General features: G+C 33.5%; 1 non-coding gene across 1 annotated transcript; it reads right to left on the bottom strand.

Moving 5' to 3' along the window:
* Nucleotides 1-9,249: 9,249 nt before the first annotated feature.
* Nucleotides 9,250-9,325, bottom strand: TRNAI-GAU (transfer RNA isoleucine (anticodon GAU)). Its single transcript has one exon. It is a non-coding gene; the product is annotated as a tRNA-Ile (tRNA).
* Nucleotides 9,326-19,042: the final 9,717 nt, after the last annotated feature.

The following is a 19,042-nucleotide window of genomic DNA, read 5'->3' as shown; positions in this document are numbered from 1 at the left end:
TCTGTACCTCTATAATATCATTCTCTCTATTAATTCACAATCATTCATTTGTTAAATCTTGACTGAGTAACTAATATTGCTGATATTGGATGAGACAAATTCAAAGGTTATTAAACATTACTTTTTTCTTTTAACAATTCATTATGAGGGACATTTTCCCAATTCAGTTATACAAGCAATTTAAAGGACACTCTATCTCTTTATTACTTAGGAGTGCTTTAATATGTTAAATCCTTACAATGTTATTTTTAAAATAAATTATAGTGATTCACTATATGAAGAACACACATAGCCAATTTGTTCAAAATTTGATTTATGAAAAAAGAGAGAGAAAAAGAACCCAGACTATAAGAATTATTTATATAGATGTAGTTTTTAAAAGTGCAATTATCTGCCCACAACTGAAAATACAGTAAGTTTATGGAGGGAAATACCCTGATGGTGAGTTAGAAGAACTTCTTCTCCCTTACATCAGCAGTGCTGCCAATGGTTTCTACAGAAGTTTCCTATAGTGAGTTACTTTGCCATTCAGAAAAAACTAAGAAGAGAGGGTTTGACAAATAATCATAAGATTTTTTCTAATCCTATTAATTCAGTGCATCTCTAAATGTACCATATAGAGCTTAAATATCATTTTCTTTGTCAATGAATTCAGTGGGGTGACATTTTTATAAAATTATATAGCTGTCAGGTGTACAAGTTTTGATATTCTTTTTCAACCTCAATCTTCTACAACTTTTAAATCTTAGGCTAATTGCAATCAACACAGTGGAGCCAAAGCTTTCAAATGCCATCAGCACCAGTCAATTCAACAGAGAAAACAAAAGTCAAAGTTGATTATTATTTTTTGTTTCTCTTAGTAATAGGTTGCGTAGCTATTTTCAGTTTAAAAGAAAACAATTCATTTATATGTTTATAACTATATGATGCCACATATTTAATATTATATGTATTACACATTATTCAATATACATTGAATTCCTACTATTTGCCAGATATCAAGTGCCAGGAATTTCCCTCCATACTTTTTCTAATCTTAATCTTTATCTCTTAAATGAACTGCTGTGATCATCTCCTAACTGAGCAAACTTTCTCTCTTCTGGCCTAAAGATAGAATCTAACAATATTTACTGTTAGTGTGAAATGCTTTAATATATTAGCTTATTTATTTTTCAGGAAGCCTAATCAGAAATAGATAATATTAACTATTATATGTAGTTTTCAAATAATATAACTAATGCTGTGAGGGGTTAAATTGGCTCCCAAATTTCCTGACTAAGAAGTGTTGGAATTGGGATTTGAACCCACATGATCAATACTGAGACCACAGTTTAAGTCATGATAGTACCATCCTTTATTTTCTCTGGCTAAACTCTGTCGATTTTTCTGTATTTCACAGCAGTTAACTTGGGGTTCTAGCCAACACTCTAATCCCAGTTGATTATGCTTTCACTTGCCCAGGACACACAGTAATCTCAAAAGGGCCTTCATGACTTAGTATCCCTCTTGCTTTCCAGTCTTATTTTTGACTAGTCTCTGTTTCTCCTCTGTTTTCACATAATAAAGAACTGATTGCAGCTTCATTTCCACTAAATACTTGGCCAAAATTTTGTGCCTATATTCTTACTATCCCTGCCTCGTAGAAAACCTGTCCTACCAGTCTTTGCTATAAATCTAATTATTAGTGATTCAACAGAGTTGTAAATTTTAGAGAACTTCTCTAATCATAAGATAAGTAAAATGCCATCCTATTGCATCCAAAATGTTTAACACATTGTGCAAAAAAAAAAAAATTAGCACCTTTTTACATTAACTTTTTATATGTCCCTATTTACTAGACTATATATACTAAGAGGAAAACACCACTTATTTTTATCTCAACTTTGCCTGGCACATAAAATGTCATTCAATAACTGAATATTGTCAAATGAGATAAACTTTTGGTTATAGGAAGTGCCAGAGATGGACAAGAGACCATCCAGCCCACAGTGTCTTTCAGTTTTATTCATGTGCTTTATCATAACAAATGTAAGGTGAGAAGTTGTTGAAATTTTACCCATTCTGAAAGTAACTTCAAAGGTTACACTTTTATAAACACTTGGGTAACTCTTTCTGGTTTTCCTTTTCTATTCATGATTTACTTTGATCCTCACAATGAAAGTGTGAAGTAGGCATTATTATAATCCCCAATTCAGATAAGAGGAAATTCAGATTTAGAGAACCTGAATGACTTCCCCAAGATCACACTGCAAGATGGCAGCCCGAGAACTGAAACCATCACCATTGCACTCTGAAACCTTTTCTCTAATACTGAGCAAGAAGGTTATTAAAAATAGTAATATAATAAAAACATCTATTTATTAAACCCTCCTAATGCATCAGTCACACTCCACTGGTAAATGGCCCTGGGCGGGAAGAACAGTTACAATGTGTGTTTGGTCCCAGTGTGATAGAGGAATGTCTCAATTTTAGAATTAATATATCTATGAAATTATTTTGTAACAAGAAATATATGTGCAATAAAAGGCAATTGATTAATCACTAACTTGATTTTCATTTAAGTTATGTAGCATATATTAGTATATAAAATATAAAATATTTCATGGACATCTTCAATGTAATTATCACATTAACTTCTGTATACTTTCAGGTATTAGTTTTTAGAAAAATATATAATTTAAAGCTCAGAAATATATAATTTTTTTGTTTTTATGTGCTCTTTTTATATCTTGTATTAAGTAAGCCTTCAATTACAGTAACAGAAACTATAATACAATATAAGTATTAACTTGTTTATTAAAGAAGTCCTAATTCATCCCCACATTTATTGAGGATTTCTTATGTGGGACCTAAGCATAGGCCAAAAATTATGTTTTGTGATATGGTGGAATTACAAAAATGGAGAGGTGTACCTCTTTTAGGTTTGCATTTCTATGGTTCTGCAATTGAATAGTGCTGGAGATCATATTTGTAGAGGTTGTAAATTTTAGCAGATAAATTCAGAAATTATTTGGTAGACAGAATAAAGTCAGAAGATAAAATTCTCAAGACTTTTTTTTTCTGAAGTGAGAAATGGGGAGGCAGAGGACAGACTTCCTCATGAGCCTAACTGGGATCCACCTGGCAAGCCCACTAGGGAGTGATGCTCTACCTATCTGAGGTGTTGCTCCTTTGCAACCAGAACCATTTCAGTGCCTGAGGCGGAGGCCATGGAGCTACCCTCAGTGCCAGGGACAACTTTACTCCAATGGAGCCTTGGCTGCAGCAGGGGAAGAAAGAGATAGAGAAAAAGGAGAAGGGTAAGGGTGGAGAAGCAGATGGGCACTTCTCTTGTGTGCCCTGACCAGGAATTAAGCCCAGGACTTCCACAAGCCAGGCCACACTCCAATACTTTCTTAATAAAATATCTTTGATGTTAGTATAAATTGGACAAAATTTAATGCTATAAAATTCCCAAAAGGTTATCATTAATTAAATGTATAAATATATGCAAAAAGGAAGGAAAACCCTTCTAAGATCATCTTCAGTATAAACTGAGAAGAAATGATGGATGACAGAGATACTATAGTGAGACTGATACAACGTGGACCTTGTCGGATGAATGTGATGAGGATAAACTCAGAAGTAAGGGTGAAGTAGAGGTTTATAAGTTGCTGAGTAAAGAAATCATAACACCCAAAGTCTTAGAGAAAAGGACAAAAATATAGTGAGTTCTTTTTTGAGAAGTTATTATTAAGTTTGTCACAAGAATTTAAAGGTTATTTTATGGCTAAACAGAAATATTTGAAAGTAATCAACTGAAAATATGTTATCAATACACACATACCTATGCTCAAACACCCATCCATACAAATTCTTCTCCCCCGCCCAAGCGCTCATATGTTCTTATAATGAATACTTCTTTTTCATGAGAAATAACCTCACTAGACTGGAATAAAAAAAAACCCTGACTTCTGCTCCATGATAATTAATGTTTCTAAAATATAAACTGCTGAAAACATGTGACTTGGATGGGCTATGCATGTCTTTATAGGGCAAGAGGGGTGGAAACACTTTGTAATGGTAAAATGTTATAATTACAATGTTATGTTAAAAAAATTAATTCACAGTTTAAAATAATCACCTAAAATATTCACACTGAAATACCCAAATTTGGATATGTCTAATAATTAATAATAAATTCATTATACATATTTACTTTTTTTATGTCCAAAACACTTTTGAAATCTAATTTTTAGAAGAGCATAATTTTAATATATGCAGAAAGGATGCTTAAGTTTTATTTATATAAAAACCCTCTTTGGGCCCTGGCCAGTTGGCTCAGTGGTAGACTGTCGGCCTGGCGTGCGGAAGTCCCCGGTTCGATTCCCGGCCAGGACACACAGGAGAAGTGCCCATCTGCTTCTCCACCCCTCCCCCTCTCCTTCCTCTCTGTCTCACTCTTCCCCTCCTGCAGCCGAGGCTCCATTGGAGCAAAAGATGGCCCAGGCGCTGGGGATGGCTCCTTGGCCTCTGCCCCAGGCGCTAGAGTGGCTCTGGTCGTGACAAAGCGATGCCCCGGATGGGCAGAGCGTCTCCCCCTGGTGGATCCTGGTCGGGCGCATGCAGGAGTCTGACTGCCTCCCAGTTTTGAGCTTCAGAAAAATACAAAAAAACAAAACAAAACAAAACAAAAAAAACCCTCTTTGTCATGGGAAGTTTAAATGCCAACATACAAGTTTGATGACATTCCACTTGTACCTTCCCAGATGGTAATTGAAAAATCAATGTAACATTCTGTTTTATTTATCTATCTCTAGAAACTGATTATAGTGCTACTTTGTCTCCTCATGAGGAAGTGTTTACTGAGCATTCCCTATGGATAAAACACTCAGGTAGGTGTTGATGGTCATATAAAACAAATATTCTGACTCAAATATCTTTTCAGATAAACCTCTCTCGGCTTTCTACTACCTTTTATTGATTTTATTATTTTATTTATTCATTTTTATTAGAGAGAGAAAGAAAAGAAAGAGATAGAACAGAGGGAGGAGCAGGAAGCATCAACTCCCATATGTGCCTTGACCTGGCAAGCCCGGGGTTTCAAACCAGCAACCTCAGCATTCCAGGTCAACGCCCCACCCAGTGTGCCACCACAGATCAGGCTACTACCTTTTTATATTATTGAAGTTTCCAGCTTTTTACCTTCTTGCTGTTATATGTCCCACTTGGCTAACAGTTTTTATTAATGATTCCAGAAACCTTGATAAAACCACTGTATACCAGTGTACTAAGTAACTGTCAATGTCAGAAACTTCCAAAACTCTAAGAATTTTTATGAGTTTGAGTCAAACTGTGGACAATTGCCTGTAAGCAATTGTCTCAACAGATTGAGAAAATGCTCCTGTAAATAACGGTTTTACCACCTACTTTATACATTAGTATCAAAGGGAAAGACTTACGGGGGGTTACATGAAACTGATTGGCGATAGATTAGGGAGGTGGGAGAAAGCAGAGCAGGGAAGTCTCTGGGATTGGGTAAACAATATGTACTGAAACTTTTACATAGGCAGGAATAAGGTAGTTAATTAAAATGATAATAATAGCAGTGAGGGAGCTTTTATGTTTCTGTTCTGGTGGGACACTTGCCCTCATGGTTGACAGGAGAAGAAGATGACCCTTACATTTCAGAGACATGTTATCAGGTACATTATTGTAGATGCAAAAGACAACAGTCAGTCTCCATTTAGGTTGACCTTTGTTAGAGAAAAATACCTCCCTAAGACATGACGACCCACCATGAACTGTTTTTGGTTAGAAAGTTTTAATTTCAGACCATCCTGTGTGTTGCTTTAAGTCTCTTGAGTTTGTAAGGTCACCATACAGGTCTCTCTGGAATTTGTCAGGTTCAGCATGTGACCCCATTTTTATCCACATAACAAATAAATGTTTGTATAATTGGCTTCTTTGTAAATTTTACAATAATCCATTTTTTCTGAGATGATTTGAGACCATATTAGTTATGTGGCCATTGATACACAAGTACTCAAAATCTATTGAACCTGGTACTAGTGTCATCGAAAGACAATTAATCCTGTTGAATAATGTTTCAGAGCTAAGGTTTTGAAGCAACTGAAACAAAGATTTTAGATAGTTAAGATGTATTCTTTAAATGTTTTCTCATCAAGATTTTGAGGGTAACTCTGTATCAAAAAATTTGGAAGTCATACCTTGTGTAGAATGTCTGAAATTCAAGTTTCTTATATTGTTTTTTTAAAAAGGGCTAAGATCTCTAATTTAGAAATGTGATAAACTGATAATTGGCCATTCTTTTGTACATTCTAGGAAGACTGGTTTTTGTAAACTTGGCTGTTTACCTTTACTCTTCTGAGAGATTCATGAACATGGCAAACAGAATATGAAATGGAGAGAATACTTTATTGGTGACAATAATAGGAAGGATGATAATTTCAGGTACTCAACTTCAAAGTATTTTAATTAACTGATAAACAGGGGAAATTAACTGATAAATGGTGAATTGACTAAGAACATTTGTTCAGTTCAGAATCTTTACTCAATAGTTACACAGACTTAGGGAAAAGTATTAAAAATCCTTATTCCTTGCCTTTCTCATGTACAAAATGGGAAGGGGTTGTGATTTAAATAACAGGACAAGTGCTCAGCCTAATGCCTAGTCCATGGTAAGCACTCAACAAATATTATTTAACAATACTCAGCTGCCCCATATGCTTCAGCATCGTTACACAAGAGGGACTGGGGTCAGATTCCTGACCCTCTCCCACCACCAAAGTTTCCCCGAAGGAGCAATGTGGCCAGAATCTGAGTGGAGAAAATGCTGAGAGAAATCCGTTCACAGTCTGTGTGGGGGAAAGAAACAGGATGTGGTCTCAATGAACATTTTAGAAACCCAATATGGCAGGGTTTCTTCCTTCTTTAGCAGCCAGAACAAACAGAAAGTTTCTGAGTATAGGAGGAAAAAAAACTACCAGTTCTATAAAAAGAAACATTATGTCAAAACAAGGAGACATTCCTGAACACTTAGAGAAATTGATTCAACAAAGTAGATATACTGTAAAAACAAAACTATATAAAAACCACACAACAGAATTTAAAAAGCAACAACACACTATTAGAAGCTTTCTGACTTATGATCTCATTAAGATTTGATAGACTATGTTACCTATTTCCATGGAGAAAAAAAAAATGAAACAGGAACAATCTGAAATTAGAAAACATTGCATGAGAAAGAAAAATATGATTGCTTAATTAAAACTAGAAGTGTTTCAAAAACAACAAATCATATGCATTAGAAAAAATAATATATAAAAATCAAACCTAAGAAAATCAACCAAGACTCAAATGAAAATTATAAAAAAATAAGAAAATATGAGAAAAATCAAACAAAGATAGAGGAAATATAAGACAAAAGCCCAAACAAGAACAAAAATGAAGAGCAATTATCAAATACACTATTTTTTCAAGAGAAGCACTATTGGGATGGTAAAAAATCCAGAGTCACAAATTGATAAATCTCAACAAGTATCAAGAACAAGTAAATTGAAGAAGACATTACCTAAATATGTTTTAATAAAAATGTTCAGTTATGATTAAAAAAATTTACCAGCAGCCAGGATGATAAGTAAACCAAAAGGCAATAATTAAGTTATATCAAGTGAATGAAATATTGTGAATAATTATTAACAATTATCACTGGATCAAAAACAGATTTTTTTTTCATCAAATACTAAAATAATTTGAGCTAAGAGCGAGGGGAGAAATGTTATAATGAATAATTCTTGTTACTCAAGATGATTTCAGTATTCTTTCATCCAATAATTATTATATTAAATGTTGAATATAAGTGGCAAAAACTGTGTAGTGAAATAGATTTATTGATAATTTGATTTTTTCAAATTTTACGATGTTTCCCAAAACTCCATATTGAAAATGTTATAAAAGTAAAATGAAAGCAGAAAGGAAACTTGTAATGAAAGGCAGAAAAGCAGAGCTAAGAGAGTCCAGGGGATTTAATAACTTAACTAAGATCATGTCACAAGCCCACTGACTTAGTCTGTATTCTGCTAATATCCTTACTCAGCAGGAAACGCAACTCCTTTTCTCAAGGAGCTGCAGCACACTGATTTCCAAAGGCAACATTTTCTCATTTTTACCCAACAGTCTCACAGTGGTACAGGGTCCAATGCTGAGGGTGAGGTCTCACAATAATGATGTCATTCAAAACCTTTGAAACATCTTCACATATTCTCTCCCCTCTCTATGTCTCTTTTATACACTATCACCATTCTGAAGGCACAAGTAATCTGTTCTTATTTCTTCTTAGACTAGGCTGCTATAACTGTTGACTCTGTAGTATTGGGCAAGCCATTTCTCTTCTCTGGGCATTAATTTTTTTCCCTTAAGCAGTAGATGGAACTCATCAAGGTTTGTAACTATGCTTTATGTTTCTAATTTGCATGCAGTTTATGGATTATGCAGTGATTTCCAACCTTAACTAACATGAGAATACTCTAGGAAGTTCTGTTTTGTTTTTTATAATACTCTTGCTTGTTTTTTATCCCCAGATTCTAATCTAAATGGTCTGAGGTAAGTTCTGTTTGTCAGGATTTTAAAAATGATCTGGCAGAGAATCATGGAACTAATTTGTTGGACACCAAGGAAGTACATCCATGTAAGACATTATGTAGTATGGAAAAGTTGGATTACAGTAAAACAAACAAGCAAAAAACTAGTTTATTTGTTTTAGGGGGCTCCATCTGCCATGAAAAAAATGCCTAAAATACATTAAGAACTTTTACAAAATAGGTTCTATAAAAGAAGACTTTTGGGGCAGGGAAGACAATTGTCTTGAAAGGATTCTCTCTGGGTTTTCCAAGTACAGGGCCAAACCACATGCGTGAGCCAGCGCAGTTGAGCCTTCCAATGACTGCGCTTCTTTTTTTTTTTTTTTTTTCATTTTTCCGAAGCTGGAAACGGGGAGGCAGTCAGACAGACTCCCGCATGGGCGCAACCGGGATCCACCCGGCATGCCCACCAGGGAGCAATGCCCTGCCCCTCTGGGGCGTCACTCTGTTGCGTCCAGAGCCATTCTAGGGCCTGAGGCAGAGGCCACAGAGCCATCCTCAGTGCCCAGGCCATCTTTGCTCCAATGGAGCCTCGCTGAAGGAGGGGAAGAGAGAGAGAGGAAGGAGAGGGGGAGGGGTGGAGAAGCAAATGGGCGCCTCTCCTGTGTGCCCTGGCCGGGAATCGAACCCGGGACTCCTGCATATCAGGCCGACGCTCTACCGCTGAGCCAACCGGCCAGGGCCCTATGACTGCACTTCTAATCGGACATCTGACTGCACTTACACAGTGACCTATGCAAGAAAAGCTCAGGAAGTACCTCCCAAATTCCTGACCCTTATTTACAAAATAATGACTAAAATTTAAGTTTTTGTTTTAAGCAATAAGTTTGGAGTCATTCATTTTACTAGTATATTAAATAGTACAGATTAGAGGGCCATACTTCTACAATCTTTCTGATTAAAAAAAATATGCCATGATAAATTAATTTTTAAATTGTCTGTTTATTCCATATAGTAAGCTTCTCAGAGAAATATTTTAGACTGACATTTTTTTTTCAAGTTTTAAATGGTTTGCGAATGAGTTAAAATGGAATGCATTCTCATTTTTACAGAATCTGTTTGGTATTTCTCTTTACATGTCAGACATCTGTCAGTTGTACTTATTCCCCCTTTTTCTTCCTGAAAATCTTTATCATTTGTGGTACCCCAAGGAAAACATCAGTCACAGGGAATTCAGCTAATATTGGTAAACTTTTATGTAATTAATAGAGTTTTCCCTTGTATTTGGCCCTTAAATGATCATTCATAGGTATTAAATAAAGGCTATTAAATTAGGCCAACTTATTTATTTATTTATTTTTGATTTAGACAAATTAGAAGAGTAGAAAATTCTTTTTCTACTGTTAAATATATAATTACTTATATAGCCACAAATATATAGCTACCCAGTATGCAAATAAAGTTTTGATGATGACATTACCAATTCTTTCTATTAGATATCCAGCACAGAATATGACATGCTCAAGCTATATAAACATATAAACAAAAGGGTGTTAAATTGATTTCACACACTAAAAAATACATGCGCTTTATATACAGGGGTGAGCAAAAGTAGGTTTACAGTTGTAATACAAATAAATAATGCAATAATTAATAGATAATATTTCAATAATAAATCATTTTGCATATTCACAACTGTAAACCTACTTTTGCCTATCCCTGTATTTTTAGCAGAAAACATATAGCATTGCAAAAGACAGAATAAATAATAAATACATCTAATTAAGATATAAATTGAATGGATATGGCACATTCCTGTTAAAAAAAGGTTTAATAGAGTCTTAAGGATAAAGCTCTGGAGTCATATTAAGCTTTTTTTTTTCTGTTAGGAATGCTATGTATCTGAATCCTTGAAAACGAAATATGAGTGTAAGTGGTGTGTAATGTCATCTCTTCTTTCATTGTCTGTATGTCATTTCTTAAGATGATCTTGGAAAACATGTGTTTAAGTTTGACCTAAATTTATCAGTCTGGTTCTGTGAATTACTGTGTGGAAGAGAGTTTCACCACCTTCTTAAGTCACTATGAACCTGAAACTACTGAGAGTTATTACTATATATATTGTAATATATTATATATATACATATATATATATATATAAATGGACTTCAATGCTGTAGCCACATCTTCATATAAAACCTTACCAACTGTGTGATCTTGAGAAAAATTAAAATTTTATTGACACAGTATCTTCATGTGTATAATGACCATAATAACACCTCCTTATGGGGTTGTAAAAATGATTAAATGGAATAATAAATGTTGAGTATTTAGAACAAAGTATGATTCACTGTAAACATCATAAAATCTTAGCCAGCACCACCACCACCACCATCATCATCATCATCATCATCATCATCATGAGGATTCAGTATATAAAATATATAATTGTGCAAATACTCTTAATATTAAGCATTACTTTTTAGGATTTACTTATAAGTTTAAAATGATAATACTTTTATTTATTTATACATTAAAATATTATATACTTACTCTGTATGTAGTGCACTAAAATCTACAAATATAAGATTGACTATAATAGATGCCTTTGACCTCAAAGAACATGTTGTTTAATGAAGAAAAAAAATAATTATTCCACAATTGCAACACACTAGGTTGTCTCATATTCAAGGTAAAAAATGATAAAATGGAAGGAAGAAAATAGTGTGCTTAATGAAATCTAGAAGACAGGATCTTAGTGATAGCTAGTGATAAGTGGGAATTACCCAGGACTTATCCAGTTGAAGAAGTGTATTTGGAGACTGGACAGGGAAGAGAGGAAAATACATGCAAAAGGAAAAGCGTGTGTCAAAACTAGAAAGTAAGAGGAAGCATAGTAGAACTTTACCAGTAGCTGAAGCAACATGGGCATATGAAGGGATATGGAGAAAGATGAAATCAGAGAGGATAGCAGTGTGAAGATCATGAAGAAAACTTCAATGCTATGCCAAGGTCTTTGAGTTTAAATGAAAGAGAGTTGACACAAGATTAAGGTTCTAGAAATGAAGGTGTTGGCAATGTGAAAATTGATTGGCAAAAACAAGTGTGTTCCCCTTGTATATTGACAAAACTATTAGGAGGCTAGGCAACGGATCATGGTAGTTTGAAGTAGGATAACAGTAGAAATCATTGAGAACAATGAATGGATTAAAGGCCTATATAGGTGGTAAATCTATGGGTCTGGGAGATTGTTATTTGTAAATAACAATGGGAGGGTAGGTGGGTGAAGTAACAAGTAGTATTCAGGTTTATAATTAGGCTACTCAGTGTCAGGCAGTATTTTAAAAGATTCCTCAAGAGAGTTTTGTTGCTTTTAAGTTTGCAGAATATATTGGATTTCAAAATAGAGATAATGAGTAAATACTAGATACTAATGTTCAGAAGGCAAACCTGCACATATTGTCTATCCATTTGCCCAAATGAATGGTGTAAAAGTAAAAAAAAAAAAAAAAAAAAAAAGAGCCTGCTATTGGTTTTAGTTGACCTGAATCAAATATAAGTTCAAGAAATGTGACTCATGTAATGTTTATGTTTATCTATCTGACAGAGCCACTTGGAGTAATTGTGATTTGAGTGAATATTTATTAGGATGATTTAATAACAAAGAAGATTCTTGCATTCTAAAAGGTATTTTAGTGATAAATCCATATTAGAAAATCTCTCCTTAGCTCTCATTACTACATAGAAATCAGAAGCTCTAAGAGAATTACTTAATAAAACCCTGTTTTTTTTTTTGTTTTTTTTTTTATTTTATTTTATAATTTTATTTTTTTAATGGGGTGACATCAATAAATCAGGATACATATATTCAAAGATAACAAGTCCAGGTTATCTTGTCGTTCAATTATGTTGCATACCCACCACCCAAAGTCAGATTGTCCTCTGTCACCTTCTATCTTGTTTTCTTTGTGTCCCTCCCACCCCCTATCCCTCTCCCATTCCCCCCTCCCCCCCGTAACCACCACACTCTTATCAATGTCTCTTAGTTTCACTATTATGTCCCACCTATGTATGGAATAATACAGTTCCTGTTTTTTTCTGATTTACTTATTTCGCTTCGTATCATGTTGTCAAGATCCCACCATTTTGCTGTAAATGTTCCGATGTCATCATTTCTTATGGCTGAATAGTATTCCATAGTGTATATGTGCCACATCTTCTTTATCCAGTCATCTATTGATGGGCTTTTTGGTTGTTTCCATGTCCTGGCCACTGTGAACAATGCTGCAATAAACATGGGGCTGCATGTGTCTTTACGTATCAATGTTTCTGAGTTTTGGGGATATATACCCAGTAGAGGGATTGCTGGGTCATAAGGTAGTTCTATTTTCAGTTTTTTGAGGAACCACCATACTTTCTTCCATAATGGTTGTACTACTTTACATTCCCACCAACAGTGTATGAGGGTTCCTTTTTCTCCACAGCCTCTCCAACATTTGCTATTACCTGACTTGCTAATAACAGCTAATCGAACAGGTGTGAGGTGGTAAAACCCTGTTTTAAAAGAGAGAAAATCAATGTAATTGATCTAAAGATTGATAATAAATAGATCCTACCTAACTTGAAAGGGCTTTTTATAACTACTTTATGGGATGAGTTCTTCAATTTTTTTCTTAGTTAGAAAATAATTACAATAATTAATTATACAAGTAATACTGACTTTATAAGTAATACTTATTAAAAGTTTGGAAAATATTAAAAAGTTAACAGAAAAAAATTTAAATACTTAAATGAAGGTAATTGTTGATATTTCTGTATATTTTCTTTTAATACTTTTATTATGGATAAAAATTTCTCTACAAAATTATCAATATAATTTTATACATTGATTTTATTTATTTTTTTAAAGTATATATCCAAGTCCTTGAATATTCTTTGAAAATTCAAACTATCAAAGCTGATAATGCTTTAAATGTTGACCACTTCCATTGTTGAATATAATAGGGGTTCTAATTATTCTTCATTCCAAAAAACTCAGATGGTCTTTAATATTATGATATAAGAATGTGCTTTTAGAAGTAGAACTACTTGATTGAAAGGTATGCCTAGGTGATGTTCACGATCACTTGGTTATTTATTAGCATTACTGCAGGGAAATTACATTCCAGAACCTAAGCTAGATGAAACATTTCAACTATTTTCTTCTCCTCTTGTGTTGATTTTCTGTTTATTAAGCAAGGCTTATAACCAATGATTGTTTAAAATAGATACCATGGAGATTTTAATACTGGTAACATGGTACATTTTATTTCCTAAAGTTTGTTTTGAATGAAGATCTAAAAATAAAATTTGTAATTTTTTTAAAATGATGTGATTTATTCCCATCCAATGTACAGATCTTTGTGGAAACCTTGAAGTCATAGCATTTTCCATAGCTTTAATGTACTTTATTCTGCATGACATTGAAAGGCAGTGTCAATTATGATGAATCATGAAGCTTACAGCTAATGATACATTTAAAGCCAATTCATTTGTCTCTTTGATCATGTAAATGTATTAGAATTCACCAAGCCTGCCATGATAGGACATTATAGCTACTTTTAAGTCATTTCATTGTCCACTGATATGTCACTGCAGCTGCCATTAATGTTTACAATTCTATGTGCCACATATCCTCAGAATATTTTTGCAGAAGTTAATACTCATGTACATTAGATATATTTATTATGAAAGCAATAACAGGCCCACAGGAGCCATTATAGCTCTTAAGAGATCAGTGCCTATGATTACTCCCATTTTATTCTATCTCCTTCTTACTCTGTTTAGCTGGTGAGCTCCTTTTTCTTTTTTATAATTATTCACTCACATTGGTACAGTCTAGTGATAATATTATTCCTATATCTGTAAGTTATATATTTTAAGAAAACATTTTGTTTGCTTATAGATCAAACCTATTTCTTTAGTACTTACTCCTGGACTTTGAAGTTGTGTCCCTGTTCTTGTTAATCCACATTTGATAGTAGTCTAGACAATAATCTACTATTACGTAGGAAATATTTCACATCTTGCAAAAGTTTTAGCTATTGTGCAATAGTAAGTAACAGCAAAGCATACAAAGTTATTTCCTAGATCAACACCTTGTAACATAATTTATAGAGAGGCTTTCTCTTCAAGAAAAATTCTCACTTGCAATTCATGTTTAATCTGTTTTTCCTATCTTATCCTTAACAGCTGGGTTATATCTGCTTTCAGGGAAATGTGTTATGTATGTTTAATACCAATAGCTAAAAAGAACTTTGAAAACTGAAAAGAGTTTTACATTTAAGTTTAAAGCAATCTGCCAAGTAATTTTTAAGTTGATCACCACTTGGCAATCACTTTAATAATTCAAAAAGTTATAACAAGCTATGGTCCAGTGTACAGAAATACAGAAAAGATAATCGTTTTTTTTTTGTTTAAATCATAACTTAATGCCTAGCATTACTTTCTTTGTGTCAGAAAGTTTATGGTTCAGCACAAATTTATTTAAGTAGAGTTTGTATTTTATCCATAGTTTCTGAGATCAGTTTGTGAAGACAGGAATTCCATTCTTTCTATAACCTTATCAGTTTCACATTGCAGGAAGGTCTTCAACCTTGTCAGATCACATCCTCTGAATTCACATGCTTAGTCAGGAAGGTTGTTTTGATATTAAGCCAGTCTTATTCCTCAGAAGCCACACCACACCATTTTTGCTCAAATTGGAAGGACTATTGGCCAATCGGGGCATTATTCATTGAATATTTGTCAGGTCAGCTGTATTGATGTCCACCCGCTACCGATGAGGCAATGTCTCTGGATACTGAGTCACAGGGGAGGGGTGAAAACTTAAGCAATAACAAACCTGAAGATGTTAGCAAGGGAGGTCTTGTTCATTCAGAATAATCATAGAGCATTTTATTTACAAGGTTTAATACCAATAAGAATAAAGGTATGGGAGAGTCCTGAATTGCGTAATTATATTAGCTGTTCCTTTACCCACTGGCCTCAATACTGAGCAGAAGTGTTCATGTGAAAATGGTCCTCTCATTCCACTTCAGTATCAGCTATCAATGGTGGGGAAACAAGGTTTCCTGCTTCGACCTATTTGAAATGCCATGAGTCTCAGTGGATTGTATTGTTCCTCATGCCAACAAGGAATATTTACTGAAGGCAAAGCTTAGCAAAGCCCCAAATTAACTTTGTTGTTTTTTTATATAAAAGATATTTTAAAAACCATTGTATTAAATGTTCATTTGTACTCATTCAGTTAAAGATACCCAGACTGGATTAAATCATACAAATATTAATGGATTTTGAAGTCAGAAAAATATATCCATATAGCTATATCAGTATTTTCTTTAAAAAGTCCTTATTTATCTCATACTAATTTTGTACTAAAAATCTGATAGGACTATATTTTGATATATTCAAAACCTACTGTTATTTTAAAACCAATTTGAAAAAGCAAAACACCCTGTATACTATATTATGTTTTGCACAAATAACACACTGATAATAGTGGAACTATTTTTTTTTTCACAACAAGAATAGTTCCCTTTCTACTTAGCTCAAAAGAATATTATATAGGCATCAGTGCCCTGAAAAATAAATGGTCTTTCACGTCCTAAGGATTTGGTGCTATATGCCTTCTGTCTGGTGAAGAGGCCTTTCCCTAACTCATGATTCTAATAAAAAGCACTGATTCAGAGTATACAGACCTACCAGGTATGGTAGGAGAATCTTTAAATAATAGAATGATTAGCCCTGGCCAGGAAGCTCAGAGAGTTAGAGTGTGACCCCAATATGCTGAGGTTGCAGATTAGATCCCCTGTCAGGACATATACAAGAATTAACCAATGAATGCGTAAATAAGTAGACCAATAAAACTGATGTTTCTCTCTTTCTCTCAAATTAATAAATAAATTTAAAAACATAATAGAATGAGCATAAGACTAAATTCATTGAATAACAAAGGTAGGGTTACTTCTGGGGAAAGACTGGGAGGGTTCTCTGATGGTATTAATCTAATTCTCAATAAGACAAGCAAATTAGTCCTTCAAAAAGTTTGTCATTACTATTTTCTAATACATGGTGAAATGCTCGGAGCCAGAAAAGGTATTTCTTTTCACATACTATCTACAGGATAGGCGACTGAGGTATAGCAACAAATTCCATGTGAAAATTGTTTTTGTTTTTTCCTCGTGGGAAATACAAAACAAACAAACAACAACAAAAAAAGATCTTTGTCATATGAGAATGAACTATCTTTACTCTCATTTTAAAAAATTTACAACTTTCAAATAGCTTCCAAATTGGGATACTGCATCATTAAGCATTTGTTTTGACATTTGTCCAGTTAAAACTATTGACTCATGCTTTCATTGCTTCCCCCTCAAATTACTACAGTGCCACAGCTGATCTGACTATATTTTCCATTTCTTATAAATAGCCACAAGAAAAGTATTAATTATCCTTGTACGATTTAATGCACCAACTGCCTTAACCTTTCAGGTTTTCTCAAACGCCAGCATAACAAGGCATATCCATGGCAGCAAATGTGATTTATGACAGGAATCTTTAATTTCTGTTTTTAAATATGTTACCCACCGATCTGCATACATTTAAATTCGCCTGCAACACTTTTCTCTGTCTTGAGGCTGTTGTTTAATATTCAAGGATGATTTTTGTCCACATACATTTTGGTCTATGTCACCTCAGATTAAATTATTACTGTTTGCAGCCTTTTCAGAGCAGGCCTCAGGCCCTTATTTACAAGAATCAATGAAACAGTAATGAAAATCCATTTTTCATACTATCAGCTCCAGCCTGCTTTTATTTAGTTAGCTGTGTCTAAGCAAGCAATTCATTTTGTGCAAATGTCATGTAGAGAAAAAAGGATGAGCCGTGAAAGGGTTAATCATGAAATAAGACCTAAGCTTTCCCCCATATAAAAAGCATCTGTAATGTTAAAATTTTAAAAAAAAGCCCTTCTTAATATATGCAAAGTAATGTATATTGACACATAAGCAAGGCTTTTCATGATGAATATTGAAATATATATGCAAAGCACAGGAAATGTATAACATGTTATAGATCTTTCAGTGTACATTTAGAGGAAATGAACCATTTATATTCTACAATTTAGTGAATACCTACTGCTTATTGGTACAGAGCACATAGGAGTATATTTGTCTTAGTAATTTATTTAGGTAAATATATTTATTCTTCTAGGGGTTCTTGTGCTTTTCTTGGTTCTATAGTACTAGACATAAATATTTAACAATGCATTGTCTCAAATGTTATTCATGTAATTTATCAACGAAAAGAGTGGAGTTGTAATAACTTTTAAGCCTGCACCTTCTCTTAAACCTCAGATTGATTTAGAATGCAGAAAACTGAGTTGGATTTTCTTCTCATTGCTGAGAAGAATTATTTACTGGTAATAACAGAGAGAAGCTAAACTAGTGCACCTACCAAAGGAACAAGGATCATTTACCCCTTTTTGAATCAGGTTTCTTAAGCAAACACTGGCTATAAAAGAAAAGGGGTTAGTGAGAGAAGAAAGCATTTAATTATTATAAATATATTTCCCTATAGTTGCTGACCTACCCACTTTTATTTATACAGAGATGTATACACAGAAATATACATATATATTACCCCTTGTGAGTATTCCTCTTGGGAATTTCTTCTAAATTTTAATGCACTTGGCTATAAGGATGTCAGTTCAAATTATGGCTAAGATCTTATAAAAGTGACTGTCCACTTTTTAATATCACAAAAGAAATGAATAAAGACTGAAAGCATTTGGAGTTCTCTTGATCTTTGCTATGGACTTTCTTGGAAACACATTTTCAATACTCAATCTAGATTTCTATTTATACTTTTTTTTTTACTACATGTGGTTTTTAAAAAATCTATCTCTTATGTTTGGTGATAAAATTTCTTAAAATATGCAGATCTAAAAGCTTGCTGATTTGATAGTTTTAATTATATTTTTAAAAGCTGATAGTAATGTTTTATCAAGCCAAAGCAGAAAATATCTGCATTATAATCCTAAAACTGTATCTGAACTGAGATTCTACACTGCTAGTGCTCATATAAATCAAGGAAGAGACTAGTAATAGAATAGGTCACTGTACAGTAATCAAAATAAGTTAAAACATCTAGTCAACCCCAATTACCAAAGTTTTACTTGCCTCCTCAGGTGTTGTTATCTATTACAATGTGCACACAGAGCAGGTTTTATTCCAACATTATAGCCCTATATGTTGATATTTTAAAGAATAGGAAGAGCATAACCATCTGAATTATTCTGGAAAAATTTTCATTAAAATATTTTATTGTTGAATGAATATTGTTATCTCAATTCTGATAAAAATAAAAATTAATTAACTGGTTAGTGAGTGGTAGTAAATAAGTTGTTATTTTTTATGTAT

This window comes from Saccopteryx bilineata, chromosome 5, assembly GCF_036850765.1.
Source record: "Saccopteryx bilineata isolate mSacBil1 chromosome 5, mSacBil1_pri_phased_curated, whole genome shotgun sequence".
NCBI classification, from domain to species: Eukaryota; Metazoa; Chordata; class Mammalia; order Chiroptera; family Emballonuridae; genus Saccopteryx; species Saccopteryx bilineata.
Note: the sequence above shows the minus strand (reverse complement) of the source record. Positions and strands in the feature narration are given on the sequence as shown.